This window comes from Lissotriton helveticus, chromosome 1_2, assembly GCF_964261635.1.
Source record: "Lissotriton helveticus chromosome 1_2, aLisHel1.1, whole genome shotgun sequence".
Lineage (NCBI taxonomy): Eukaryota > Metazoa > Chordata > Amphibia > Caudata > Salamandridae > Lissotriton > Lissotriton helveticus.
Window position 1 is genome coordinate 338,960,217 of NC_136058.1, and position 21,992 is coordinate 338,982,208.

A 21,992-nucleotide genomic window follows, 5' to 3' on the forward strand; every position below is an offset into this window, starting at 1 on the left:
ACGTGAGGGCTGTCTTCATGGAGCATATACTTAGTGCAATCAGGGTTCGATTCTCCGGCAGGGCTTTTATTTGCTCAGTTTGGAATGCAAAACTTCTCAGGATTTCCCCAAATGTGTAAACTGTTGGTCTACTTTCCAGCTTGCTCAGCCTTTCGGGGGATGATTCCATTGGCTATGCCCTCTTGCCCATCGGTGGACACTCAAATTGAAGGCAAGTCACAGTGTGATTGGCTGCCAAGCAGCTACCGTGGTGCAATGCAATTGGAAGTCTGCCAAGGGCATACATGTACTAATGCAATGCTTTGGTAGCAGTTTTGATCAGCAGGTTTCCTTTACTGTTCTTCACGCCTCCCCTAGCGATGACTATGTCATCAATTCCCTTTGAAAGCAGATAGAGTACGCTTCTTTTCCAGTATTTATCGAAGCTCGGGGACTTTTTCATAATCAACGGAAGGTATTGTTGATTAACAGCAAAAGACATGGAAATGAAACCACAAAATCCTTCGAGCCGGATTTGAACCAGCGACCTAAGGATGCCCGAATTAATGCTACAGTCCTGCGCTCTACCAACTGAGCTATCGAAGGAGGGGTAGCAGAAGCTCATAGCACTGAAATTACCTCTCGCTCAAGAAAGGTTGTGGGGGGTGGGGACCAGGAGCAGACAGATGAAAATCATCAATATTAATCGCGGCTCCCTCTCAAAGCTACCACTTCTGAGAGCACACTGTGAGTTACGTCTTATCACCTCAAAGGAGGATTTCACACCAAAGTGGATGCTCCGTCTTGGCTTGGTGAAAAGCAGGGGCGCCGCAATGATGAATTTTACAGAAAGGAAAGGAACTTTGATACAAAGACCTTAGGAAGCATTGGTGGCAAATGGATGGAAGCCTTTAACCGTGAGAAAAATGACAGAAAGTTATGGGAGTCATTACCACGCACCCAGCTTCAAGAACATGCATTTTGGGTTCATTTTTGAAAGGAAAGAGAATGGAAAAATCAGTAGAGTAAAGGCAACATATTCAGTTTTTCTTGAAGCTACTGTAGAGAGTCTCTGGTTTAGAGGAAGAACCCTTACCAATGACCAAGATGGCTGCCACAGATTTCTATCCTAAATGTATTAAGATTGCCAAGATTAATCATCACTTTGATGGCTTAAACAAGTAAGATTCTTTGGTTCTATAAGCATCAAAAATGAGATAGCCCCATTTCATGGGGTTTTCCAAGGCACACGTCTCACAGTTTAAGTGGGGTTCGTATCCCAGTTGCATGACATATCTCTTCCTTAATACTGACAGCCAGCCTAGTTTTCTGCCAAAATACAAGATAAGCATGGCAAAAGTCTGGAGATGCCGGGGATTGAACCCGGGGCCTCATACATGCAAAGCATGCGCTCTACCACTGAGCTACATCCCCTTGTATGCCAAGTTTTACTGTATGCATGGAAACCCTGAATGTAAGTGTCTGCCAAGTCAACCCACTTGACACTGCAGCATAAAGTCTCAGTCAGGAAAATCCTTAAGCCTCGCACCTGGATTATCTTCCTGGTCTATAGTCTTGTTTAGAGATGCTTGTGTGCAGCCTTCTTAGCGCAGTAGGCAGCGCGTCAGTCTCATAATCTGAAGGTCCTGAGTTCGTTCCTCAGAGAGGGCATTTATTTCCTCCTTTTGGCAAGCAAAATTCTCAGATTTTCTTGAAAAGTGGAAACTATGCCTATTTCAAACAATATTTTTCAATGCAACCTATTTAAGTGGGGTTCTGACCCCCCAACTGCCTGAGAAACCTCAACTTTCCACAAGGTGGCAGGCTAGCCTTCTGGAAAAAGCCGAGATACAGAACAGCGACTCCTGGAGATGCCGGGGATTGAACCCAGGGCCTCATACATGCGAAGCATGCGCTCTACCACTGAGCTACATCCCCTCCACTGCCCTCTAAAGTTTTGCTGGATGCAAGGAGACTCTGGAGCCCACGGACTGCAAAGTCTCGATTTGAGACTAGAATGTAAAGTGTCAGGCATGAAATTGCCCACGCCTTACGTGAGGGCTGTCTTCATGGAGCATATACTTAGTGCAATCAGGGTTCGATTCTCCGGCAGGGCTTTTATTTGCTCAGTTTGGAATGCAAAACTTCTCAGGATTTCCCCAAATGTGTAAACTGTTGGTCTACTTTCCAGCTTGCTCAGCCTTTCGGGGGATGATTCCATTGGCTATGCCCTCTTGCCCATCGGTGGACACTCAAATTGAAGGCAAGTCACAGTGTGATTGGCTGCCAAGCAGCTACCGTGGTGCAATGCAATTGGAAGTCTGCCAAGGGCATACATGTACTAATGCAATGCTTTGGTAGCAGTTTTGATCAGCAGGTTTCCTTTACTGTTCTTCACGCCTCCCCTAGCGATGACTATGTCATCAATTCCCTTTGAAAGCAGATAGAGTACGCTTCTTTTCCAGTATTTATCGAAGCTCGGGGACTTTTTCATAATCAACGGAAGGTATTGTTGATTAACAGCAAAAGACATGGAAATGAAACCACAAAATCCTTCGAGCCGGATTTGAACCAGCGACCTAAGGATGCCCGAATAATGCTACAGTCCTGCGCTCTACCAACTGAGCTATCGAAGGAGGGGTAGCAGAAGCTCATAGCACTGAAATTACCTCTCGCTCAAGAAAGGTTGTGGGGGGTGGGGACCAGGAGCAGACAGATGAAAATCATCAATATTAATCGCGGCTCCCTCTCAAAGCTACCACTTCTGAGAGCACACTGTGAGTTACGTCTTATCACCTCAAAGGAGGATTTCACACCAAAGTGGATGCTCCGTCTTGGCTTGGTGAAAAGCAGGGGCGCCGCAATGATGAATTTTACAGAAAGGAAAGGAACTTTGATACAAAGACCTTAGGAAGCATTGGTGGCAAATGGATGGAAGCCTTTAACCGTGAGAAAAATGACAGAAAGTTATGGGAGTCATTACCACGCACCCAGCTTCAAGAACATGCATTTTGGGTTCATTTTTGAAAGGAAAGAGAATGGAAAAATCAGTAGAGTAAAGGCAACATATTCAGTTTTTCTTGAAGCTACTGTAGAGAGTCTCTGGTTTAGAGGAAGAACCCTTACCAATGACCAAGATGGCTGCCACAGATTTCTATCCTAAATGTATTAAGATTGCCAAGATTAATCATCACTTTGATGGCTTAAACAAGTAAGATTCTTTGGTTCTATAAGCATCAAAAATGAGATAGCCCCATTTCATGGGGTTTTCCAAGGCACACGTCTCACAGTTTAAGTGGGGTTCGTATCCCAGTTGCATGACATATCTCTTCCTTAATACTGACAGCCAGCCTAGTTTTCTGCCAAAATACAAGATAAGCATGGCAAAAGTCTGGAGATGCCGGGGATTGAACCCGGGGCCTCATACATGCAAAGCATGCGCTCTACCACTGAGCTACATCCCCTTGTATGCCAAGTTTTACTGTATGCATGGAAACCCTGAATGTAAGTGTCTGCCAAGTCAACCCACTTGACACTGCAGCATAAAGTCTCAGTCAGGAAAATCCTTAAGCCTCGCAACTGGATTATCTTCCTGATCTATAGTCTTGTTTAGAGATGCTTGTGTGCAGCCTTCTTAGCGCAGTAGGCAGCGCGTCAGTCTCATAATCTGAAGGTCCTGAGTTCGTTCCTCAGAGAGGGCATTTATTTCCTCCTTTTGGCAAGCAAAATTCTCAGATTTTCTTGAAAAGTGGAAACTATGCCTATTTCAAACAATATTTTTCAATGCAACCTATTTAAGTGGGGTTCTGACCCCCCAACTGCCTGAGAAACCTCAACTTTCCACAAGGTGGCAGGCTAGCCTTCTGGAAAAAGCCGAGATACAGAACAGCGACTCCTGGAGATGCCGGGGATTGAACCCGGGGCCTCATACATGCGAAGCATGCGCTCTACCACTGAGCTACATCCCCTCCACTGCCCTCTAAAGTTTTGCTGGATGCAAGGAGACTCTGGAGCCCACGGACTGCAAAGTCTCGATTTGAGACTAGAATGTAAAGTGTCAGGCATGAAATTGCCCACGCCTTACGTGAGGGCTGTCTTCATGGAGCATATACTTAGTGCAATCAGGGTTCGATTCTCCGGCAGGGCTTTTATTTGCTCAGTTTGGAATGCAAAACTTCTCAGGATTTCCCCAAATGTGTAAACTGTTGGTCTACTTTCCAGCTTGCTCAGCCTTTCGGGGGATGATTCCATTGGCTATGCCCTCTTGCCCATCGGTGGACACTCAAATTGAAGGCAAGTCACAGTGTGATTGGCTGCCAAGCAGCTACCGTGGTGCAATGCAATTGGAAGTCTGCCAAGGGCATACATGTACTAATGCAATGCTTTGGTAGCAGTTTTGATCAGCAGGTTTCCTTTACTGTTCTTCACGCCTCCCCTAGCGATGACTATGTCATCAATTCCCTTTGAAAGCAGATAGAGTACGCTTCTTTTCCAGTATTTATCGAAGCTCGGGGACTTTTTCATAATCAACGGAAGGTATTGTTGATTAACAGCAAAAGACATGGAAATGAAACCACAAAATCCTTCGAGCCGGATTTGAACCAGCGACCTAAGGATGCCCGAATAATGCTACAGTCCTGCGCTCTACCAACTGAGCTATCGAAGGAGGGGTAGCAGAAGCTCATAGCACTGAAATTACCTCTCGCTCAAGAAAGGTTGTGGGGGGTGGGGACCAGGAGCAGACAGATGAAAATCATCAATATTAATCGCGGCTCCCTCTCAAAGCTACCACTTCTGAGAGCACACTGTGAGTTACGTCTTATCACCTCAAAGGAGGATTTCACACCAAAGTGGATGCTCCGTCTTGGCTTGGTGAAAAGCAGGGGCGCCGCAATGATGAATTTTACAGAAAGGAAAGGAACTTTGATACAAAGACCTTAGGAAGCATTGGTGGCAAATGGATGGAAGCCTTTAACCGTGAGAAAAATGACAGAAAGTTATGGGAGTCATTACCACGCACCCAGCTTCAAGAACATGCATTTTGGGTTCATTTTTGAAAGGAAAGAGAATGGAAAAATCAGTAGAGTAAAGGCAACATATTCAGTTTTTCTTGAAGCTACTGTAGAGAGTCTCTGGTTTAGAGGAAGAACCCTTACCAATGACCAAGATGGCTGCCACAGATTTCTATCCTAAATGTATTAAGATTGCCAAGATTAATCATCACTTTGATGGCTTAAACAAGTAAGATTCTTTGGTTCTATAAGCATCAAAAATGAGATAGCCCCATTTCATGGGGTTTTCCAAGGCACACGTCTCACAGTTTAAGTGGGGTTCGTATCCCAGTTGCATGACATATCTCTTCCTTAATACTGACAGCCAGCCTAGTTTTCTGCCAAAATACAAGATAAGCATGGCAAAAGTCTGGAGATGCCGGGGATTGAACCCGGGGCCTCATACATGCAAAGCATGCGCTCTACCACTGAGCTACATCCCCTTGTATGCCAAGTTTTACTGTATGCATGGAAACCCTGAATGTAAGTGTCTGCCAAGTCAACCCACTTGACACTGCAGCATAAAGTCTCAGTCAGGAAAATCCTTAAGCCTCGCAACTGGATTATCTTCCTGATCTATAGTCTTGTTTAGAGATGCTTGTGTGCAGCCTTCTTAGCGCAGTAGGCAGCGCGTCAGTCTCATAATCTGAAGGTCCTGAGTTCGTTCCTCAGAGAGGGCATTTATTTCCTCCTTTTGGCAAGCAAAATTCTCAGATTTTCTTGAAAAGTGGAAACTATGCCTATTTCAAACAATATTTTTCAATGCAACCTATTTAAGTGGGGTTCTGACCCCCCAACTGCCTGAGAAACCTCAACTTTCCACAAGGTGGCAGGCTAGCCTTCTGGAAAAAGCCGAGATACAGAACAGCGACTCCTGGAGATGCCGGGGATTGAACCCGGGGCCTCATACATGCGAAGCATGCGCTCTACCACTGAGCTACATCCCCTCCACTGCCCTCTAAAGTTTTGCTGGATGCAAGGAGACTCTGGAGCCCACGGACTGCAAAGTCTCGATTTGAGACTAGAATGTAAAGTGTCAGGCATGAAATTGCCCACGCCTTACGTGAGGGCTGTCTTCATGGAGCATATACTTAGTGCAATCAGGGTTCGATTCTCCGGCAGGGCTTTTATTTGCTCAGTTTGGAATGCAAAACTTCTCAGGATTTCCCCAAATGTGTAAACTGTTGGTCTACTTTCCAGCTTGCTCAGCCTTTCGGGGGATGATTCCATTGGCTATGCCCTCTTGCCCATCGGTGGACACTCAAATTGAAGGCAAGTCACAGTGTGATTGGCTGCCAAGCAGCTACCGTGGTGCAATGCAATTGGAAGTCTGCCAAGGGCATACATGTACTAATGCAATGCTTTGGTAGCAGTTTTGATCAGCAGGTTTCCTTTACTGTTCTTCACGCCTCCCCTAGCGATGACTATGTCATCAATTCCCTTTGAAAGCAGATAGAGTACGCTTCTTTTCCAGTATTTATCGAAGCTCGGGGACTTTTTCATAATCAACGGAAGGTATTGTTGATTAACAGCAAAAGACATGGAAATGAAACCACAAAATCCTTCGAGCCGGATTTGAACCAGCGACCTAAGGATGCCCGAATTAATGCTACAGTCCTCCGCTCTACCAACTGAGCTATCGAAGGAGGGGTAGCAGAAGCTCATAGCACTGAAATTACCTCTCGCTCAAGAAAGGTTGTGGGGGGTGGGGACCAGGAGCAGACAGATGAAAATCATCAATATTAATCGCGGCTCCCTCTCAAAGCTACCACTTCTGAGAGCACACTGTGAGTTACGTCTTATCACCTCAAAGGAGGATTTCACACCAAAGTGGATGTTCCGTCTTGGCTTGGTGAAAAGCAGGGGCGCCGCAATGATGAATTTTAAAGAAAGGAAAGGAACTTTGATACAAAGACCTTAGGAAGCATTGGTGGCAAATGGATGGAAGCCTTTAACCGTGAGAAAAATGACAGAAAGTTATGGGAGTCATTACCACGCACCCAGCTTCAAGAACATGCATTTTGGGTTCATTTTTGAAAGGAAAGAGAATGGAAAAATCAGTAGAGTAAAGGCAACATATTCAGTTTTTCTTGAAGCTACTGTAGAGAGTCTCTGGTTTAGAGGAAGAACCCTTACCAATGACCAAGATGGCTGCCACCGATTTCTATCCTAAATGTATTAAGATTGCCAAGATTAATCATCACTTTGATGGCTTAAACAAGTAAGATTCTTTGGTTCTATAAGCATCAAAAATGAGATAGCCCCATTTCATGGGGTTTTCCAAGGCACACGTCTCACAGTTTAAGTGGGGTTCGTATCCCAGTTGCATGACATATCTCTTCCTTAATACTGACAGCCAGCCTAGTTTTCTGCCAAAATCCAAGATAAGCATGGCAAAAGTCTGGAGATGCCGGGGATTGAACCCGGGGCCTCATACATGCAAAGTATGCGCTCTACCACTGAGCTACATCCCCTTGTATGCCAAGTTTTACTGTATGCATGGAAACCCTGAATGTAAGTGTCTGCCAAGTCAACCCACTTGACACTGCAGCATAAAGTCTCAGTCAGGAAAATCCTTAAGCCTCGCACCTGGATTATCTTCCTGGTCTATAGTCTTGTTTAGAGATGCTTGTGTGCAGCCTTCTTAGCGCAGTAGGCAGCGCGTCAGTCTCATAATCTGAAGGTCCTGAGTTCGATCCTCAGAGAGGGCATTTATTTCCTCCTTTTGGCAAGCAAAATTCTCAGATTTTCTTGAAAAGTGGAAACTATGCCTATTTCAAACAATATTTTTCAATGCAACCTATTTAAGTGGGGTTCTGACCCCCCAACTGCCTGAGAAACCTCAACTTTCCACAAGGTGGCAGGCTAGCCTTCTGGAAAAAGCCGAGATACAGAACAGCGACTCCTGGAGATGCCGGGGATTGAACCCGGGGCCTCATACATGCGAAGCATGCGCTCTACCACTGAGCTACATCCCCTCCACTGCCCTCTAAACTTTTGCTGGATGCAAGGAGACTCTGGAGCCCACGGACTGCAAAGTCTCGATTTGAGACTAGAATGTAAAGTGTCAGGCATGAAATTGCCCACGCCTTACGTGAGGGCTGTCTTCATGGAGCATATACTTAGTGCAATCAGGGTTCGATTCTCCGGCAGGGCTTTTATTTGCTCAGTTTGGAATGCAAAACTTCTCAGGATTTCCCCAAATGTGTAAACTGTTGGTCTACTTTCCAGCTTGCTCAGCCTTTCGGGGGATGATTCCATTGGCTATGCCCTCTTGCCCATCGGTGGACACTCAAATTGAAGGCAAGTCACAGTGTGATTGGCTGCCAAGCAGCTACCGTGGTGCAATGCAATTGGAAGTCTGCCAAGGGCATACATGTACTAATGCAATGCTTTGGTAGCAGTTTTGATCAGCAGGTTTCCTTTACTGTTCTTCACGCCTCCCCTAGCGATGACTATGTCATCAATTCCCTTTGAAAGCAGATAGAGTACGCTTCTTTTCCAGTATTTATCGAAGCTCGGGGACTTTTTCATAATCAACGGAAGGTATTGTTGATTAACAGCAAAAGACATGGAAATGAAACCACAAAATCCTTCGAGCCGGATTTGAACCAGCGACCTAAGGATGCCCGAATTAATGCTACAGTCCTCCGCTCTACCAACTGAGCTATCGAAGGAGGGGTAGCAGAAGCTCATAGCACTGAAATTACCTCTCGCTCAAGAAAGGTTGTGGGGGGTGGGGACCAGGAGCAGACAGATGAAAATCATCAATATTAATCGCGGCTCCCTCTCAAAGCTACCACTTCTGAGAGCACACTGTGAGTTACGTCTTATCACCTCAAAGGAGGATTTCACACCAAAGTGGATGTTCCGTCTTGGCTTGGTGAAAAGCAGGGGCGCCGCAATGATGAATTTTAAAGAAAGGAAAGGAACTTTGATACAAAGACCTTAGGAAGCATTGGTGGCAAATGGATGGAAGCCTTTAACCGTGAGAAAAATGACAGAAAGTTATGGGAGTCATTACCACGCACCCAGCTTCAAGAACATGCATTTTGGGTTCATTTTTGAAAGGAAAGAGAATGGAAAAATCAGTAGAGTAAAGGCAACATATTCAGTTTTTCTTGAAGCTACTGTAGAGAGTCTCTGGTTTAGAGGAAGAACCCTTACCAATGACCAAGATGGCTGCCACCGATTTCTATCCTAAATGTATTAAGATTGCCAAGATTAATCATCACTTTGATGGCTTAAACAAGTAAGATTCTTTGGTTCTATAAGCATCAAAAATGAGATAGCCCCATTTCATGGGGTTTTCCAAGGCACACGTCTCACAGTTTAAGTGGGGTTCGTATCCCAGTTGCATGACATATCTCTTCCTTAATACTGACAGCCAGCCTAGTTTTCTGCCAAAATCCAAGATAAGCATGGCAAAAGTCTGGAGATGCCGGGGATTGAACCCGGGGCCTCATACATGCAAAGTATGCACTCTACCACTGAGCTACATCCCCTTGTATGCCAAGTTTTACTGTATGCATGGAAACCCTGAATGTAAGTGTCTGCCAAGTCAACCCACTTGACACTGCAGCATAAAGTCTCAGTCAGGAAAATCCTTAAGCCTCGCACCTGGATTATCTTCCTGGTCTATAGTCTTGTTTAGAGATGCTTGTGTGCAGCCTTCTTAGCGCAGTAGGCAGCGCGTCAGTCTCATAATCTGAAGGTCCTGAGTTCGATCCTCAGAGAGGGCATTTATTTCCTCCTTTTGGCAAGCAAAATTCTCAGATTTTCTTGAAAAGTGGAAACTATGCCTATTTCAAACAATATTTTTCAATGCAACCTATTTAAGTGGGGTTCTGACCCCCCAACTGCCTGAGAAACCTCAACTTTCCACAAGGTGGCAGGCTAGCCTTCTGGAAAAAGCCGAGATACAGAACAGCGACTCCTGGAGATGCCGGGGATTGAACCCGGGGCCTCATACATGCGAAGCATGCGCTCTACCACTGAGCTACATCCCCTCCACTGCCCTCTAAACTTTTGCTGGATGCAAGGAGACTCTGGAGCCCACGGACTGCAAAGTCTCGATTTGAGACTAGAATGTAAAGTGTCAGGCATGAAATTGCCCACGCCTTACGTGAGGGCTGTCTTCATGGAGCATATACTTAGTGCAATCAGGGTTCGATTCTCCGGCAGGGCTTTTATTTGCTCAGTTTGGAATGCAAAACTTCTCAGGATTTCCCCAAATGTGTAAACTGTTGGTCTACTTTCCAGCTTGCTCAGCCTTTCGGGGGATGATTCCATTGGCTATGCCCTCTTGCCCATCGGTGGACACTCAAATTGAAGGCAAGTCACAGTGTGATTGGCTGCCAAGCAGCTACCGTGGTGCAATGCAATTGGAAGTCTGCCAAGGGCATACATGTACTAATGCAATGCTTTGGTAGCAGTTTTGATCAGCAGGTTTCCTTTACTGTTCTTCACGCCTCCCCTAGCGATGACTATGTCATCAATTCCCTTTGAAAGCAGATAGAGTACGCTTCTTTTCCAGTATTTATCGAAGCTCGGGGACTTTTTCATAATCAACGGAAGGTATTGTTGATTAACAGCAAAAGACATGGAAATGAAACCACAAAATCCTTCGAGCCGGATTTGAACCAGCGACCTAAGGATGCCCGAATTAATGCTACAGTCCTGCGCTCTACCAACTGAGCTATCGAAGGAGGGGTAGCAGAAGCTCATAGCACTGAAATTACCTCTCGCTCAAGAAAGGTTGTGGGGGGTGGGGACCAGGAGCAGACAGATGAAAATCATCAATATTAATCGCGGCTCCCTCTCAAAGCTACCACTTCTGAGAGCACACTGTGAGTTACGTCTTATCACCTCAAAGGAGGATTTCACACCAAAGTGGATGCTCCGTCTTGGCTTGGTGAAAAGCAGGGGCGCCGCAATGATGAATTTTACAGAAAGGAAAGGAACTTTGATACAAAGACCTTAGGAAGCATTGGTGGCAAATGGATGGAAGCCTTTAACCGTGAGAAAAATGACAGAAAGTTATGGGAGTCATTACCACGCACCCAGCTTCAAGAACATGCATTTTGGGTTCATTTTTGAAAGGAAAGAGAATGGAAAAATCAGTAGAGTAAAGGCAACATATTCAGTTTTTCTTGAAGCTACTGTAGAGAGTCTCTGGTTTAGAGGAAGAACCCTTACCAATGACCAAGATGGCTGCCACAGATTTCTATCCTAAATGTATTAAGATTGCCAAGATTAATCATCACTTTGATGGCTTAAACAAGTAAGATTCTTTGGTTCTATAAGCATCAAAAATGAGATAGCCCCATTTCATGGGGTTTTCCAAGGCACACGTCTCACAGTTTAAGTGGGGTTCGTATCCCAGTTGCATGACATATCTCTTCCTTAATACTGACAGCCAGCCTAGTTTTCTGCCAAAATACAAGATAAGCATGGCAAAAGTCTGGAGATGCCGGGGATTGAACCCGGGGCCTCATACATGCAAAGCATGCGCTCTACCACTGAGCTACATCCCCTTGTATGCCAAGTTTTACTGTATGCATGGAAACCCTGAATGTAAGTGTCTGCCAAGTCAACCCACTTGACACTGCAGCATAAAGTCTCAGTCAGGAAAATCCTTAAGCCTCGCAACTGGATTATCTTCCTGATCTATAGTCTTGTTTAGAGATGCTTGTGTGCAGCCTTCTTAGCGCAGTAGGCAGCGCGTCAGTCTCATAATCTGAAGGTCCTGAGTTCGTTCCTCAGAGAGGGCATTTATTTCCTCCTTTTGGCAAGCAAAATTCTCAGATTTTCTTGAAAAGTGGAAACTATGCCTATTTCAAACAATATTTTTCAATGCAACCTATTTAAGTGGGGTTCTGACCCCCCAACTGCCTGAGAAACCTCAACTTTCCACAAGGTGGCAGGCTAGCCTTCTGGAAAAAGCCGAGATACAGAACAGCGACTCCTGGAGATGCCGGGGATTGAACCCGGGGCCTCATACATGCGAAGCATGCGCTCTACCACTGAGCTACATCCCCTCCACTGCCCTCTAAAGTTTTGCTGGATGCAAGGAGACTCTGGAGCCCACGGACTGCAAAGTCTCGATTTGAGACTAGAATGTAAAGTGTCAGGCATGAAATTGCCCACGCCTTACGTGAGGGCTGTCTTCATGGAGCATATACTTAGTGCAATCAGGGTTCGATTCTCCGGCAGGGCTTTTATTTGCTCAGTTTGGAATGCAAAACTTCTCAGGATTTCCCCAAATGTGTAAACTGTTGGTCTACTTTCCAGCTTGCTCAGCCTTTCGGGGGATGATTCCATTGGCTATGCCCTCTTGCCCATCGGTGGACACTCAAATTGAAGGCAAGTCACAGTGTGATTGGCTGCCAAGCAGCTACCGTGGTGCAATGCAATTGGAAGTCTGCCAAGGGCATACATGTACTAATGCAATGCTTTGGTAGCAGTTTTGATCAGCAGGTTTCCTTTACTGTTCTTCACGCCTCCCCTAGCGATGACTATGTCATCAATTCCCTTTGAAAGCAGATAGAGTACGCTTCTTTTCCAGTATTTATCGAAGCTCGGGGACTTTTTCATAATCAACGGAAGGTATTGTTGATTAACAGCAAAAGACATGGAAATGAAACCACAAAATCCTTCGAGCCGGATTTGAACCAGCGACCTAAGGATGCCCGAATTAATGCTACAGTCCTCCGCTCTACCAACTGAGCTATCGAAGGAGGGGTAGCAGAAGCTCATAGCACTGAAATTACCTCTCGCTCAAGAAAGGTTGTGGGGGGTGGGGACCAGGAGCAGACAGATGAAAATCATCAATATTAATCGCGGCTCCCTCTCAAAGCTACCACTTCTGAGAGCACACTGTGAGTTACGTCTTATCACCTCAAAGGAGGATTTCACACCAAAGTGGATGTTCCGTCTTGGCTTGGTGAAAAGCAGGGGCGCCGCAATGATGAATTTTAAAGAAAGGAAAGGAACTTTGATACAAAGACCTTAGGAAGCATTGGTGGCAAATGGATGGAAGCCTTTAACCGTGAGAAAAATGACAGAAAGTTATGGGAGTCATTACCACGCACCCAGCTTCAAGAACATGCATTTTGGGTTCATTTTTGAAAGGAAAGAGAATGGAAAAATCAGTAGAGTAAAGGCAACATATTCAGTTTTTCTTGAAGCTACTGTAGAGAGTCTCTGGTTTAGAGGAAGAACCCTTACCAATGACCAAGATGGCTGCCACCGATTTCTATCCTAAATGTATTAAGATTGCCAAGATTAATCATCACTTTGATGGCTTAAACAAGTAAGATTCTTTGGTTCTATAAGCATCAAAAATGAGATAGCCCCATTTCATGGGGTTTTCCAAGGCACACGTCTCACAGTTTAAGTGGGGTTCGTATCCCAGTTGCATGACATATCTCTTCCTTAATACTGACAGCCAGCCTAGTTTTCTGCCAAAATCCAAGATAAGCATGGCAAAAGTCTGGAGATGCCGGGGATTGAACCCGGGGCCTCATACATGCAAAGTATGCGCTCTACCACTGAGCTACATCCCCTTGTATGCCAAGTTTTACTGTATGCATGGAAACCCTGAATGTAAGTGTCTGCCAAGTCAACCCACTTGACACTGCAGCATAAAGTCTCAGTCAGGAAAATCCTTAAGCCTCGCACCTGGATTATCTTCCTGGTCTATAGTCTTGTTTAGAGATGCTTGTGTGCAGCCTTCTTAGCGCAGTAGGCAGCGCGTCAGTCTCATAATCTGAAGGTCCTGAGTTCGATCCTCAGAGAGGGCATTTATTTCCTCCTTTTGGCAAGCAAAATTCTCAGATTTTCTTGAAAAGTGGAAACTATGCCTATTTCAAACAATATTTTTCAATGCAACCTATTTAAGTGGGGTTCTGACCCCCCAACTGCCTGAGAAACCTCAACTTTCCACAAGGTGGCAGGCTAGCCTTCTGGAAAAAGCCGAGATACAGAACAGCGACTCCTGGAGATGCCGGGGATTGAACCCGGGGCCTCATACATGCGAAGCATGCGCTCTACCACTGAGCTACATCCCCTCCACTGCCCTCTAAACTTTTGCTGGATGCAAGGAGACTCTGGAGCCCACGGACTGCAAAGTCTCGATTTGAGACTAGAATGTAAAGTGTCAGGCATGAAATTGCCCACGCCTTACGTGAGGGCTGTCTTCATGGAGCATATACTTAGTGCAATCAGGGTTCGATTCTCCGGCAGGGCTTTTATTTGCTCAGTTTGGAATGCAAAACTTCTCAGGATTTCCCCAAATGTGTAAACTGTTGGTCTACTTTCCAGCTTGCTCAGCCTTTCGGGGGATGATTCCATTGGCTATGCCCTCTTGCCCATCGGTGGACACTCAAATTGAAGGCAAGTCACAGTGTGATTGGCTGCCAAGCAGCTACCGTGGTGCAATGCAATTGGAAGTCTGCCAAGGGCATACATGTACTAATGCAATGCTTTGGTAGCAGTTTTGATCAGCAGGTTTCCTTTACTGTTCTTCACGCCTCCCCTAGCGATGACTATGTCATCAATTCCCTTTGAAAGCAGATAGAGTACGCTTCTTTTCCAGTATTTATCGAAGCTCGGGGACTTTTTCATAATCAACGGAAGGTATTGTTGATTAACAGCAAAAGACATGGAAATGAAACCACAAAATCCTTCGAGCCGGATTTGAACCAGCGACCTAAGGATGCCCGAATTAATGCTACAGTCCTCCGCTCTACCAACTGAGCTATCGAAGGAGGGGTAGCAGAAGCTCATAGCACTGAAATTACCTCTCGCTCAAGAAAGGTTGTGGGGGGTGGGGACCAGGAGCAGACAGATGAAAATCATCAATATTAATCGCGGCTCCCTCTCAAAGCTACCACTTCTGAGAGCACACTGTGAGTTACGTCTTATCACCTCAAAGGAGGATTTCACACCAAAGTGGATGTTCCGTCTTGGCTTGGTGAAAAGCAGGGGCGCCGCAATGATGAATTTTAAAGAAAGGAAAGGAACTTTGATACAAAGACCTTAGGAAGCATTGGTGGCAAATGGATGGAAGCCTTTAACCGTGAGAAAAATGACAGAAAGTTATGGGAGTCATTACCACGCACCCAGCTTCAAGAACATGCATTTTGGGTTCATTTTTGAAAGGAAAGAGAATGGAAAAATCAGTAGAGTAAAGGCAACATATTCAGTTTTTCTTGAAGCTACTGTAGAGAGTCTCTGGTTTAGAGGAAGAACCCTTACCAATGACCAAGATGGCTGCCACCGATTTCTATCCTAAATGTATTAAGATTGCCAAGATTAATCATCACTTTGATGGCTTAAACAAGTAAGATTCTTTGGTTCTATAAGCATCAAAAATGAGATAGCCCCATTTCATGGGGTTTTCCAAGGCACACGTCTCACAGTTTAAGTGGGGTTCGTATCCCAGTTGCATGACATATCTCTTCCTTAATACTGACAGCCAGCCTAGTTTTCTGCCAAAATCCAAGATAAGCATGGCAAAAGTCTGGAGATGCCGGGGATTGAACCCGGGGCCTCATACATGCAAAGTATGCACTCTACCACTGAGCTACATCCCCTTGTATGCCAAGTTTTACTGTATGCATGGAAACCCTGAATGTAAGTGTCTGCCAAGTCAACCCACTTGACACTGCAGCATAAAGTCTCAGTCAGGAAAATCCTTAAGCCTCGCACCTGGATTATCTTCCTGGTCTATAGTCTTGTTTAGAGATGCTTGTGTGCAGCCTTCTTAGCGCAGTAGGCAGCGCGTCAGTCTCATAATCTGAAGGTCCTGAGTTCGATCCTCAGAGAGGGCATTTATTTCCTCCTTTTGGCAAGCAAAATTCTCAGATTTTCTTGAAAAGTGGAAACTATGCCTATTTCAAACAATATTTTTCAATGCAACCTATTTAAGTGGGGTTCTGACCCCCCAACTGCCTGAGAAACCTCAACTTTCCACAAGGTGGCAGGCTAGCCTTCTGGAAAAAGCCGAGATACAGAACAGCGACTCCTGGAGATGCCGGGGATTGAACCCGGGGCCTCATACATGCGAAGCATGCGCTCTACCACTGAGCTACATCCCCTCCACTGCCCTCTAAACTTTTGCTGGATGCAAGGAGACTCTGGAGCCCACGGACTGCAAAGTCTCGATTTGAGACTAGAATGTAAAGTGTCAGGCATGAAATTGCCCACGCCTTACGTGAGGGCTGTCTTCATGGAGCATATACTTAGTGCAATCAGGGTTCGATTCTCCGGCAGGGCTTTTATTTGCTCAGTTTGGAATGCAAAACTTCTCAGGATTTCCCCAAATGTGTAAACTGTTGGTCTACTTTCCAGCTTGCTCAGCCTTTCGGGGGATGATTCCATTGGCTATGCCCTCTTGCCCATCGGTGGACACTCAAATTGAAGGCAAGTCACAGTGTGATTGGCTGCCAAGCAGCTACCGTGGTGCAATGCAATTGGAAGTCTGCCAAGGGCATACATGTACTAATGCAATGCTTTGGTAGCAGTTTTGATCAGCAGGTTTCCTTTACTGTTCTTCACGCCTCCCCTAGCGATGACTATGTCATCAATTCCCTTTGAAAGCAGATAGAGTACGCTTCTTTTCCAGTATTTATCGAAGCTCGGGGACTTTTTCATAATCAACGGAAGGTATTGTTGATTAACAGCAAAAGACATGGAAATGAAACCACAAAATCCTTCGAGCCGGATTTGAACCAGCGACCTAAGGATGCCCGAATTAATGCTACAGTCCTGCGCTCTACCAACTGAGCTATCGAAGGAGGGGTAGCAGAAGCTCATAGCACTGAAATTACCTCTCGCTCAAGAAAGGTTGTGGGGGGTGGGGACCAGGAGCAGACAGATGAAAATCATCAATATTAATCGCGGCTCCCTCTCAAAGCTACCACTTCTGAGAGCACACTGTGAGTTACGTCTTATCACCTCAAAGGAGGATTTCACACCAAAGTGGATGCTCCGTCTTGGCTTGGTGAAAAGCAGGGGCGCCGCAATGATGAATTTTACAGAAAGGAAAGGAACTTTGATACAAAGACCTTAGGAAGCATTGGTGGCAAATGGATGGAAGCCTTTAACCGTGAGAAAAATGACAGAAAGTTATGGGAGTCATTACCACGCACCCAGCTTCAAGAACATGCATTTTGGGTTCATTTTTGAAAGGAAAGAGAATGGAAAAATCAGTAGAGTAAAGGCAACATATTCAGTTTTTCTTGAAGCTACTGTAGAGAGTCTCTGGTTTAGAGGAAGAACCCTTACCAATGACCAAGATGGCTGCCACAGATTTCTATCCTAAATGTATTAAGATTGCCAAGATTAATCATCACTTTGATGGCTTAAACAAGTAAGATTCTTTGGTTCTATAAGCATCAAAAATGAGATAGCCCCATTTCATGGGGTTTTCCAAGGCACACGTCTCACAGTTTAAGTGGGGTTCGTATCCCAGTTGCATGACATATCTCTTCCTTAATACTGACAGCCAGCCTAGTTTTCTGCCAAAATACAAGATAAGCATGGCAAAAGTCTGGAGATGCCGGGGATTGAACCCGGGGCCTCATACATGCAAAGCATGCGCTCTACCACTGAGCTACATCCCCTTGTATGCCAAGTTTTACTGTATGCATGGAAACCCTGAATGTAAGTGTCTGCCAAGTCAACCCACTTGACACTGCAGCATAAAGTCTCAGTCAGGAAAATCCTTAAGCCTCGCACCTGGATTATCTTCCTGGTCTATAGTCTTGTTTAGAGATGCTTGTGTGCAGCCTTCTTAGCGCAGTAGGCAGCGCGTCAGTCTCATAATCTGAAGGTCCTGAGTTCGTTCCTCAGAGAGGGCATTTATTTCCTCCTTTTGGCAAGCAAAATTCTCAGATTTTCTTGAAAAGTGGAAACTATGCCTATTTCAAACAATATTTTTCAATGCAACCTATTTAAGTGGGGTTCTGACCCCCCAACTGCCTGAGAAACCTCAACTTTCCACAAGGTGGCAGGCTAGCCTTCTGGAAAAAGCCGAGATACAGAACAGCGACTCCTGGAGATGCCGGGGATTGAACCCAGGGCCTCATACATGCGAAGCATGCGCTCTACCACTGAGCTACATCCCCTCCACTGCCCTCTAAAGTTTTGCTGGATGCAAGGAGACTCTGGAGCCCACGGACTGCAAAGTCTCGATTTGAGACTAGAATGTAAAGTGTCAGGCATGAAATTGCCCACGCCTTACGTGAGGGCTGTCTTCATGGAGCATATACTTAGTGCAATCAGGGTTCGATTCTCCGGCAGGGCTTTTATTTGCTCAGTTTGGAATGCAAAACTTCTCAGGATTTCCCCAAATGTGTAAACTGTTGGTCTACTTTCCAGCTTGCTCAGCCTTTCGGGGGATGATTCCATTGGCTATGCCCTCTTGCCCATCGGTGGACACTCAAATTGAAGGCAAGTCACAGTGTGATTGGCTGCCAAGCAGCTACCGTGGTGCAATGCAATTGGAAGTCTGCCAAGGGCATACATGTACTAATGCAATGCTTTGGTAGCAGTTTTGATCAGCAGGTTTCCTTTACTGTTCTTCACGCCTCCCCTAGCGATGACTATGTCATCAATTCCCTTTGAAAGCAGATAGAGTACGCTTCTTTTCCAGTATTTATCGAAGCTCGGGGACTTTTTCATAATCAACGGAAGGTATTGTTGATTAACAGCAAAAGACATGGAAATGAAACCACAAAATCCTTCGAGCCGGATTTGAACCAGCGACCTAAGGATGCCCGAATAATGCTACAGTCCTGCGCTCTACCAACTGAGCTATCGAAGGAGGGGTAGCAGAAGCTCATAGCACTGAAATTACCTCTCGCTCAAGAAAGGTTGTGGGGGGTGGGGACCAGGAGCAGACAGATGAAAATCATCAATATTAATCGCGGCTCCCTCTCAAAGCTACCACTTCTGAGAGCACACTGTGAGTTACGTCTTATCACCTCAAAGGAGGATTTCACACCAAAGTGGATGCTCCGTCTTGGCTTGGTGAAAAGCAGGGGCGCCGCAATGATGAATTTTACAGAAAGGAAAGGAACTTTGATACAAAGACCTTAGGAAGCATTGGTGGCAAATGGATGGAAGCCTTTAACCGTGAGAAAAATGACAGAAAGTTATGGGAGTCATTACCACGCACCCAGCTTCAAGAACATGCATTTTGGGTTCATTTTTGAAAGGAAAGAGAATGGAAAAATCAGTAGAGTAAAGGCAACATATTCAGTTTTTCTTGAAGCTACTGTAGAGAGTCTCTGGTTTAGAGGAAGAACCCTTACCAATGACCAAGATGGCTGCCACAGATTTCTATCCTAAATGTATTAAGATTGCCAAGATTAATCATCACTTTGATGGCTTAAACAAGTAAGATTCTTTGGTTCTATAAGCATCAAAAATGAGATAGCCCCATTTCATGGGGTTTTCCAAGGCACACGTCTCACAGTTTAAGTGGGGTTCGTATCCCAGTTGCATGACATATCTCTTCCTTAATACTGACAGCCAGCCTAGTTTTCTGCCAAAATACAAGATAAGCATGGCAAAAGTCTGGAGATGCCGGGGATTGAACCCGGGGCCTCATACATGCAAAGCATGCGCTCTACCACTGAGCTACATCCCCTTGTATGCCAAGTTTTACTGTATGCATGGAAACCCTGAATGTAAGTGTCTGCCAAGTCAACCCACTTGACACTGCAGCATAAAGTCTCAGTCAGGAAAATCCTTAAGCCTCGCAACTGGATTATCTTCCTGATCTATAGTCTTGTTTAGAGATGCTTGTGTGCAGCCTTCTTAGCGCAGTAGGCAGCGCGTCAGTCTCATAATCTGAAGGTCCTGAGTTCGTTCCTCAGAGAGGGCATTTATTTCCTCCTTTTGGCAAGCAAAATTCTCAGATTTTCTTGAAAAGTGGAAACTATGCCTATTTCAAACAATATTTTTCAATGCAACCTATTTAAGTGGGGTTCTGACCCCCCAACTGCCTGAGAAACCTCAACTTTCCACAAGGTGGCAGGCTAGCCTTCTGGAAAAAGCCGAGATACAGAACAGCGACTCCTGGAGATGCCGGGGATTGAACCCGGGGCCTCATACATGCGAAGCATGCGCTCTACCACTGAGCTACATCCCCTCCACTGCCCTCTAAAGTTTTGCTGGATGCAAGGAGACTCTGGAGCCCACGGACTGCAAAGTCTCGATTTGAGACTAGAATGTAAAGTGTCAGGCATGAAATTGCCCACGCCTTACGTGAGGGCTGTCTTCATGGAGCATATACTTAGTGCAATCAGGGTTCGATTCTCCGGCAGGGCTTTTATTTGCTCAGTTTGGAATGCAAAACTTCTCAGGATTTCCCCAAATGTGTAAACTGTTGGTCTACTTTCCAGCTTGCTCAGCCTTTCGGGGGATGATTCCATTGGCTATGCCCTCTTGCCCATCGGTGGACACTCAAATTGAAGGCAAGTCACAGTGTGATTGGCTGCCAAGCAGCTACCGTGGTGCAATGCAATTGGAAGTCTGCCAAGGGCATACATGTACTAATGCAATGCTTTGGTAGCAGTTTTGATCAGCAGGTTTCCTTTACTGTTCTTCACGCCTCCCCTAGCGATGACTATGTCATCAATTCCCTTTGAAAGCAGATAGAGTACGCTTCTTTTCCAGTATTTATCGAAGCTCGGGGACTTTTTCATAATCAACGGAAGGTATTGTTGATTAACAGCAAAAGACATGGAAATGAAACCACAAAATCCTTCGAGCCGGATTTGAACCAGCGACCTAAGGATGCCCGAATTAATGCTACAGTCCTCCGCTCTACCAACTGAGCTATCGAAGGAGGGGTAGCAGAAGCTCATAGCACTGAAATTACCTCTCGCTCAAGAAAGGTTGTGGGGGGTGGGGACCAGGAGCAGACAGATGAAAATCATCAATATTAATCGCGGCTCCCTCTCAAAGCTACCACTTCTGAGAGCACACTGTGAGTTACGTCTTATCACCTCAAAGGAGGATTTCACACCAAAGTGGATGTTCCGTCTTGGCTTGGTGAAAAGCAGGGGCGCCGCAATGATGAATTTTAAAGAAAGGAAAGGAACTTTGATACAAAGACCTTAGGAAGCATTGGTGGCAAATGGATGGAAGCCTTTAACCGTGAGAAAAATGACAGAAAGTTATGGGAGTCATTACCACGCACCCAGCTTCAAGAACATGCATTTTGGGTTCATTTTTGAAAGGAAAGAGAATGGAAAAATCAGTAGAGTAAAGGCAACATATTCAGTTTTTCTTGAAGCTACTGTAGAGAGTCTCTGGTTTAGAGGAAGAACCCTTACCAATGACCAAGATGGCTGCCACCGATTTCTATCCTAAATGTATTAAGATTGCCAAGATTAATCATCACTTTGATGGCTTAAACAAGTAAGATTCTTTGGTTCTATAAGCATCAAAAATGAGATAGCCCCATTTCATGGGGTTTTCCAAGGCACACGTCTCACAGTTTAAGTGGGGTTCGTATCCCAGTTGCATGACATATCTCTTCCTTAATACTGACAGCCAGCCTAGTTTTCTGCCAAAATCCAAGATAAGCATGGCAAAAGTCTGGAGATGCCGGGGATTGAACCCGGGGCCTCATACATGCAAAGTATGCACTCTACCACTGAGCTACATCCCCTTGTATGCCAAGTTTTACTGTATGCATGGAAACCCTGAATGTAAGTGTCTGCCAAGTCAACCCACTTGACACTGCAGCATAAAGTCTCAGTCAGGAAAATCCTTAAGCCTCGCACCTGGATTATCTTCCTGGTCTATAGTCTTGTTTAGAGATGCTTGTGTGCAGCCTTCTTAGCGCAGTAGGCAGCGCGTCAGTCTCATAATCTGAAGGTCCTGAGTTCGATCCTCAGAGAGGGCATTTATTTCCTCCTTTTGGCAAGCAAAATTCTCAGA

At 45.4% G+C, this 21,992-nt stretch overlaps 43 non-coding genes across 43 annotated transcripts; 11 read left to right on the top strand and 32 right to left on the bottom strand.

Moving 5' to 3' along the window:
* Positions 1-499: 499 nt before the first annotated feature.
* TRNAY-GUA (transfer RNA tyrosine (anticodon GUA)) lies at positions 500-585 on the bottom strand. The gene is given in 2 exon segments: positions 500-535; positions 549-585. It is a non-coding gene; the product is annotated as a tRNA-Tyr (tRNA).
* A 756-nt stretch (positions 586-1,341) lies between these two features.
* On the bottom strand, positions 1,342-1,413 carry TRNAA-UGC (transfer RNA alanine (anticodon UGC)). The gene has a single exon. It is a non-coding gene; the product is annotated as a tRNA-Ala (tRNA).
* Positions 1,414-1,577: 164 nt separating this feature from the next.
* On the top strand, positions 1,578-1,650 carry TRNAM-CAU (transfer RNA methionine (anticodon CAU)). Its single transcript has one exon. It is a non-coding gene; the product is annotated as a tRNA-Met (tRNA).
* A 195-nt stretch (positions 1,651-1,845) lies between these two features.
* On the bottom strand, positions 1,846-1,917 carry TRNAA-CGC (transfer RNA alanine (anticodon CGC)). Its single transcript has one exon. It is a non-coding gene; the product is annotated as a tRNA-Ala (tRNA).
* A 613-nt stretch (positions 1,918-2,530) lies between these two features.
* On the bottom strand, positions 2,531-2,615 carry TRNAY-GUA (transfer RNA tyrosine (anticodon GUA)). The gene is given in 2 exon segments: positions 2,531-2,566; positions 2,579-2,615. It is a non-coding gene; the product is annotated as a tRNA-Tyr (tRNA).
* Positions 2,616-3,371: 756 nt separating this feature from the next.
* Positions 3,372-3,443, bottom strand: TRNAA-UGC (transfer RNA alanine (anticodon UGC)). Its single transcript has one exon. It is a non-coding gene; the product is annotated as a tRNA-Ala (tRNA).
* Positions 3,444-3,607: 164 nt separating this feature from the next.
* Positions 3,608-3,680, top strand: TRNAM-CAU (transfer RNA methionine (anticodon CAU)). Its single transcript has one exon. It is a non-coding gene; the product is annotated as a tRNA-Met (tRNA).
* A 195-nt stretch (positions 3,681-3,875) lies between these two features.
* TRNAA-CGC (transfer RNA alanine (anticodon CGC)) lies at positions 3,876-3,947 on the bottom strand. Its single transcript has one exon. It is a non-coding gene; the product is annotated as a tRNA-Ala (tRNA).
* A 613-nt stretch (positions 3,948-4,560) lies between these two features.
* On the bottom strand, positions 4,561-4,645 carry TRNAY-GUA (transfer RNA tyrosine (anticodon GUA)). The gene is given in 2 exon segments: positions 4,561-4,596; positions 4,609-4,645. It is a non-coding gene; the product is annotated as a tRNA-Tyr (tRNA).
* Positions 4,646-5,401: 756 nt separating this feature from the next.
* Positions 5,402-5,473, bottom strand: TRNAA-UGC (transfer RNA alanine (anticodon UGC)). Its single transcript has one exon. It is a non-coding gene; the product is annotated as a tRNA-Ala (tRNA).
* Positions 5,474-5,637: 164 nt separating this feature from the next.
* Positions 5,638-5,710, top strand: TRNAM-CAU (transfer RNA methionine (anticodon CAU)). Its single transcript has one exon. It is a non-coding gene; the product is annotated as a tRNA-Met (tRNA).
* A 195-nt stretch (positions 5,711-5,905) lies between these two features.
* TRNAA-CGC (transfer RNA alanine (anticodon CGC)) lies at positions 5,906-5,977 on the bottom strand. Its single transcript has one exon. It is a non-coding gene; the product is annotated as a tRNA-Ala (tRNA).
* A 613-nt stretch (positions 5,978-6,590) lies between these two features.
* On the bottom strand, positions 6,591-6,676 carry TRNAY-GUA (transfer RNA tyrosine (anticodon GUA)). Its single transcript is given in 2 exon segments — positions 6,591-6,626; positions 6,640-6,676. It is a non-coding gene; the product is annotated as a tRNA-Tyr (tRNA).
* A 756-nt stretch (positions 6,677-7,432) lies between these two features.
* Positions 7,433-7,504, bottom strand: TRNAA-UGC (transfer RNA alanine (anticodon UGC)). Its single transcript has one exon. It is a non-coding gene; the product is annotated as a tRNA-Ala (tRNA).
* A 164-nt stretch (positions 7,505-7,668) lies between these two features.
* On the top strand, positions 7,669-7,741 carry TRNAM-CAU (transfer RNA methionine (anticodon CAU)). The gene has a single exon. It is a non-coding gene; the product is annotated as a tRNA-Met (tRNA).
* Positions 7,742-7,936: 195 nt separating this feature from the next.
* On the bottom strand, positions 7,937-8,008 carry TRNAA-CGC (transfer RNA alanine (anticodon CGC)). The gene has a single exon. It is a non-coding gene; the product is annotated as a tRNA-Ala (tRNA).
* Positions 8,009-8,621: 613 nt separating this feature from the next.
* Positions 8,622-8,707, bottom strand: TRNAY-GUA (transfer RNA tyrosine (anticodon GUA)). The gene is given in 2 exon segments: positions 8,622-8,657; positions 8,671-8,707. It is a non-coding gene; the product is annotated as a tRNA-Tyr (tRNA).
* A 756-nt stretch (positions 8,708-9,463) lies between these two features.
* Positions 9,464-9,535, bottom strand: TRNAA-UGC (transfer RNA alanine (anticodon UGC)). The gene has a single exon. It is a non-coding gene; the product is annotated as a tRNA-Ala (tRNA).
* Positions 9,536-9,699: 164 nt separating this feature from the next.
* Positions 9,700-9,772, top strand: TRNAM-CAU (transfer RNA methionine (anticodon CAU)). The gene has a single exon. It is a non-coding gene; the product is annotated as a tRNA-Met (tRNA).
* Positions 9,773-9,967: 195 nt separating this feature from the next.
* On the bottom strand, positions 9,968-10,039 carry TRNAA-CGC (transfer RNA alanine (anticodon CGC)). Its single transcript has one exon. It is a non-coding gene; the product is annotated as a tRNA-Ala (tRNA).
* Positions 10,040-10,652: 613 nt separating this feature from the next.
* Positions 10,653-10,738, bottom strand: TRNAY-GUA (transfer RNA tyrosine (anticodon GUA)). The gene is given in 2 exon segments: positions 10,653-10,688; positions 10,702-10,738. It is a non-coding gene; the product is annotated as a tRNA-Tyr (tRNA).
* Positions 10,739-11,494: 756 nt separating this feature from the next.
* On the bottom strand, positions 11,495-11,566 carry TRNAA-UGC (transfer RNA alanine (anticodon UGC)). The gene has a single exon. It is a non-coding gene; the product is annotated as a tRNA-Ala (tRNA).
* Positions 11,567-11,730: 164 nt separating this feature from the next.
* On the top strand, positions 11,731-11,803 carry TRNAM-CAU (transfer RNA methionine (anticodon CAU)). The gene has a single exon. It is a non-coding gene; the product is annotated as a tRNA-Met (tRNA).
* A 195-nt stretch (positions 11,804-11,998) lies between these two features.
* On the bottom strand, positions 11,999-12,070 carry TRNAA-CGC (transfer RNA alanine (anticodon CGC)). The gene has a single exon. It is a non-coding gene; the product is annotated as a tRNA-Ala (tRNA).
* A 613-nt stretch (positions 12,071-12,683) lies between these two features.
* TRNAY-GUA (transfer RNA tyrosine (anticodon GUA)) lies at positions 12,684-12,769 on the bottom strand. Its single transcript is given in 2 exon segments — positions 12,684-12,719; positions 12,733-12,769. It is a non-coding gene; the product is annotated as a tRNA-Tyr (tRNA).
* A 756-nt stretch (positions 12,770-13,525) lies between these two features.
* Positions 13,526-13,597, bottom strand: TRNAA-UGC (transfer RNA alanine (anticodon UGC)). The gene has a single exon. It is a non-coding gene; the product is annotated as a tRNA-Ala (tRNA).
* Positions 13,598-13,761: 164 nt separating this feature from the next.
* On the top strand, positions 13,762-13,834 carry TRNAM-CAU (transfer RNA methionine (anticodon CAU)). The gene has a single exon. It is a non-coding gene; the product is annotated as a tRNA-Met (tRNA).
* A 195-nt stretch (positions 13,835-14,029) lies between these two features.
* TRNAA-CGC (transfer RNA alanine (anticodon CGC)) lies at positions 14,030-14,101 on the bottom strand. Its single transcript has one exon. It is a non-coding gene; the product is annotated as a tRNA-Ala (tRNA).
* A 613-nt stretch (positions 14,102-14,714) lies between these two features.
* Positions 14,715-14,800, bottom strand: TRNAY-GUA (transfer RNA tyrosine (anticodon GUA)). The gene is given in 2 exon segments: positions 14,715-14,750; positions 14,764-14,800. It is a non-coding gene; the product is annotated as a tRNA-Tyr (tRNA).
* A 756-nt stretch (positions 14,801-15,556) lies between these two features.
* On the bottom strand, positions 15,557-15,628 carry TRNAA-UGC (transfer RNA alanine (anticodon UGC)). Its single transcript has one exon. It is a non-coding gene; the product is annotated as a tRNA-Ala (tRNA).
* A 164-nt stretch (positions 15,629-15,792) lies between these two features.
* Positions 15,793-15,865, top strand: TRNAM-CAU (transfer RNA methionine (anticodon CAU)). Its single transcript has one exon. It is a non-coding gene; the product is annotated as a tRNA-Met (tRNA).
* A 195-nt stretch (positions 15,866-16,060) lies between these two features.
* On the bottom strand, positions 16,061-16,132 carry TRNAA-CGC (transfer RNA alanine (anticodon CGC)). The gene has a single exon. It is a non-coding gene; the product is annotated as a tRNA-Ala (tRNA).
* Positions 16,133-16,745: 613 nt separating this feature from the next.
* Positions 16,746-16,831, bottom strand: TRNAY-GUA (transfer RNA tyrosine (anticodon GUA)). The gene is given in 2 exon segments: positions 16,746-16,781; positions 16,795-16,831. It is a non-coding gene; the product is annotated as a tRNA-Tyr (tRNA).
* Positions 16,832-17,587: 756 nt separating this feature from the next.
* On the bottom strand, positions 17,588-17,659 carry TRNAA-UGC (transfer RNA alanine (anticodon UGC)). The gene has a single exon. It is a non-coding gene; the product is annotated as a tRNA-Ala (tRNA).
* A 164-nt stretch (positions 17,660-17,823) lies between these two features.
* On the top strand, positions 17,824-17,896 carry TRNAM-CAU (transfer RNA methionine (anticodon CAU)). Its single transcript has one exon. It is a non-coding gene; the product is annotated as a tRNA-Met (tRNA).
* A 195-nt stretch (positions 17,897-18,091) lies between these two features.
* On the bottom strand, positions 18,092-18,163 carry TRNAA-CGC (transfer RNA alanine (anticodon CGC)). Its single transcript has one exon. It is a non-coding gene; the product is annotated as a tRNA-Ala (tRNA).
* Positions 18,164-18,776: 613 nt separating this feature from the next.
* Positions 18,777-18,861, bottom strand: TRNAY-GUA (transfer RNA tyrosine (anticodon GUA)). The gene is given in 2 exon segments: positions 18,777-18,812; positions 18,825-18,861. It is a non-coding gene; the product is annotated as a tRNA-Tyr (tRNA).
* A 756-nt stretch (positions 18,862-19,617) lies between these two features.
* On the bottom strand, positions 19,618-19,689 carry TRNAA-UGC (transfer RNA alanine (anticodon UGC)). The gene has a single exon. It is a non-coding gene; the product is annotated as a tRNA-Ala (tRNA).
* Positions 19,690-19,853: 164 nt separating this feature from the next.
* On the top strand, positions 19,854-19,926 carry TRNAM-CAU (transfer RNA methionine (anticodon CAU)). The gene has a single exon. It is a non-coding gene; the product is annotated as a tRNA-Met (tRNA).
* Positions 19,927-20,121: 195 nt separating this feature from the next.
* On the bottom strand, positions 20,122-20,193 carry TRNAA-CGC (transfer RNA alanine (anticodon CGC)). Its single transcript has one exon. It is a non-coding gene; the product is annotated as a tRNA-Ala (tRNA).
* Positions 20,194-20,806: 613 nt separating this feature from the next.
* Positions 20,807-20,892, bottom strand: TRNAY-GUA (transfer RNA tyrosine (anticodon GUA)). Its single transcript is given in 2 exon segments — positions 20,807-20,842; positions 20,856-20,892. It is a non-coding gene; the product is annotated as a tRNA-Tyr (tRNA).
* Positions 20,893-21,648: 756 nt separating this feature from the next.
* Positions 21,649-21,720, bottom strand: TRNAA-UGC (transfer RNA alanine (anticodon UGC)). The gene has a single exon. It is a non-coding gene; the product is annotated as a tRNA-Ala (tRNA).
* A 164-nt stretch (positions 21,721-21,884) lies between these two features.
* Positions 21,885-21,957, top strand: TRNAM-CAU (transfer RNA methionine (anticodon CAU)). The gene has a single exon. It is a non-coding gene; the product is annotated as a tRNA-Met (tRNA).
* The last annotated feature ends 35 nt before the right edge of the window (positions 21,958-21,992 follow it).